At 39.2% G+C, this 3,020-nt stretch overlaps 1 long non-coding RNA gene across 1 annotated transcript; it reads right to left on the minus strand.

Moving 5' to 3' along the window:
- Positions 1 to 301: 301 nt before the first annotated feature.
- LOC130603038 (uncharacterized) lies at positions 302 to 2,085 on the minus strand. The gene is made up of 2 exons (XR_008973051.1): positions 604 to 2,085; positions 302 to 495 (listed from the first exon to the last, which is right to left on the minus strand). It is a non-coding gene; the product is annotated as an uncharacterized LOC130603038 (long non-coding RNA).
- Between the last annotated feature and the right edge of the window lie 935 nt (positions 2,086 to 3,020).

The following is a 3,020-nucleotide window of genomic DNA, read 5'->3' on the forward strand; positions in this document are numbered from 1 at the left end:
TATATTATCAGTTTCTATTGCTGTTTTATCTCAGTAGTGTACTGAAAGAGCTTTTGCTTTTGGTCTTGTACACTAAAATTGTTTGGGTTCTTCTGTCAGATATTTAAGACACAATCTTCCTTTCTTCATTTTTTTCCCCTGATCCAGCGGACCTGTAGTACAAGTTTGAGATAACCGCTTTCAGAGAAAACAACCTTAACATATTGTCAGCATTTTATGGGTTTCTCTGCAGAAACATTTGATTTGTTCCAGGAAATCACATGCAGACACAACACTTCCTTTCATGGCAACTATGTGCAAGTTTTGAATTGGCCCAGGCAGTTTATTTGTCTCCCCAGACCGCTAAGCAATACCTTCTGCTGCTCCAAATAAGGGCTGGAACTCATTCCCTGTGAAATTTTCCTTCTTGTTGAATCACTTTGGGATTTATCAACAGGACTGTGGATCTGAGATAAAACGACTCATCTTTGTAAGCACTCTCTTTCTGGAGTTGACCTGTGGGAAACAAAGATAATTCATCCTGGCTGGTGCTACATCTCTACTCTATTTTGGAAAAAAAAAAAAGCACCATCCGTATTAATATTTTTTTTCTCTGAGTCTTACCTGTATTTTCAGCATCTGTGCAGAGTTCACATTCCCTTGTGCTGCGTCTGCTAGTTCTTTTTCCTGAAAGAGCCTCTTACGCGTTTTGTTTATCCTGTGTTTTTCTTTCCTCATGGGTATGTGTCTTCTGCTCCTTCCTGCAGCATATTTTATTACTTTCTTTTCTTCATATTCATGATATCATGTGGTGGTGCCCTTCTTTCTTCCAGGCAGAGACCAACCTCTGAAATGGTAAAACTTGCTGCGTCTTTGCAGAATCAATACAAATCTACACTAGTAGAGAGAAACTGGCCCCAGGCGTGCTTTTCTTGAAGTTACCTGCTTAGAATAAAGGTTAAGTGCCCCTTACATTTGTGTTGCTTTACAGTCATATTGCTTCACGTTTCCTCTTAGAATCCTAAAAAGGGTTAGGCCCCCGTGCTCTTTGATTAATGACCGAAATTTTATGCTTAACAGTTATTTCTGGAAAGAAGTGCTCATGTGTCTTTGCAAGATTAGTGATGTCATTATTTCTATCTCGTTCCTTAGAAAAGACAGCAGGATCTGGAAGTACTTGGCATCACTACTCATTACATAAATAAATAATTTCACCCGTTCTTTCATGCTTTCTGCATTAAAATCTGTGATGTTCCGAAATCTGACAACATGCTTGTCTCACTGAGAGTCTTTAATGGGCCTCTTACATAGCAAGCTGAGGATATTTGGACATTTTATGTTTCTCCTTACTTAAAGTAGATAAAAAATGAGCTGGCTGCTGATGCAGTCTCAGAAGGCAGTGGTAGAGAATCACAGAGCAAGGCCCATATTATGCGAAAAGCTGCCCTCTCTTTGCTTCATTGGAGACTTTGGAGTTTATTCACCTTCAGGACTTTCTCCTATTGATACAGAGAATAGAAACCTTCCCAGTCATAAGATAAGCCTTAATCTCCTGTGTCTCCATAAAAAGATTTAGTGACATGCATTGTTTGATTCCTGATGCCAACTGCATGTGCAGGAGTTCAAAAAGTCTTGTGACACAAGCAGCAATTTATCAGAGGTCTTTGCTTTATCAGAGGTCTCCAGTGTAGCTGTGCCAATTCTCAGGAATCTGCAGTGCTGCCTGCAGATCTCATGGTGCCTTCTTGGAGTTCTGAAGGGTAGTTTTGGGAAATTGCCCAAGTGCCAGTGCAGGAGCTCATTAAAAGCTAAAAAGGAGAAGGACAAGGAGTGATTGCATGGTACAATAAGCGGTGTGCAGCACATACAGCTTTGAACAAGACAAACTCCAGCCAGAACACTCCAGGCATGTAAAACAAAGGGGTAAAACAGAATGTGTTGGTTGTTAGTACATAATAATGTGAGTCATCCACAGAGAGCAGAACTTGAAAACACGGCTGCTTTTACATAATCTGAGGGTGAGAAGCTATACTTGGCGTCTGAGCATGGCAATTACACCCTAAGCTGTCCTAAAAAAGCTCTGTCTTTGTGCAGTTAATAATATTGTAGTGGTCCTATGACAAATGTAATTGAAGTTTTTTTGTTTAGTTGCCGACATTTCTCTAGCTGCTTTTTTTACCAGAACGAAACAGAAAGAATAATTATATGTAGATGCAGTCTTCAAGTGTCTATAAATTCATGTAACAACTATCGTATAATTAGCTAATCAACATCCCACATGCAGCTGTGGGCACTGACTCACTGTCAGTGAACCTCTGTCCTGACACAAAGGCAGCGTCTCTGCCTCGGTTTTGGCTTCATTCATTGCCATTGTTCTGCATATTTATGGAGCAGTAAGTTCAATGAGCTCATACATAATATTCAAGACGATGATGTAATCTAAACTTCATTATGAAAAAAAACACTATTTGATGGTTATATTGTTGTTGAAAACAGTTACTGCTTTGATGATGATAGCGGGTCTGTGAGGCTGGCGTGAGCAGTGTTACTGAGGCAAGCTATTCTGTTCAGGTGTGGTTAAAAATTGTTGGGAGTTCTGGTCTTGCCAGATTTACATTTATACATTTATTTATACTGCCTCTGGATCTTTAAAAATACTAGTTAGAAGTGGTGTTCCCATCCTTTTTTTATTTTTGTTTACGTTATCTGTGATGTAAAAGTGGAGCACTGTAAGGAACAGGTTTCCTTGTAAGTAAAATTGCTGGCTATAATGCCTTTGTAATTGAGTATTTAGTCAACTGTCATCTGACAGGATGTCCAGTTTCTTACAATATAGTCCAAGTGATGGTAGTCTAAAGAACAGGTGGAATAAACAGGCGTCATCATGCCAGTAAATAGAGATATCATGATTAAAAAGAACCCAAACCAGAAGGAATGTTGTCTTTTGTATGCATTTATTTCTTGATGGAAACATTACTTGCAGAAGAAAGTTAAGTAAATCTCTATTGCCAGTCCTCCTACAACATTGGGTGTGGCAAAAG

Source organism: Pezoporus wallicus, unplaced genomic scaffold (genome assembly GCF_028554395.1).
Source record: "Pezoporus wallicus isolate ANWC-B61680 ecotype Strahan unplaced genomic scaffold, APGP_CSIRO_Pwel_v1 contig_3847, whole genome shotgun sequence".
NCBI classification, from domain to species: domain Eukaryota; kingdom Metazoa; phylum Chordata; class Aves; order Psittaciformes; family Psittacidae; genus Pezoporus; species Pezoporus wallicus.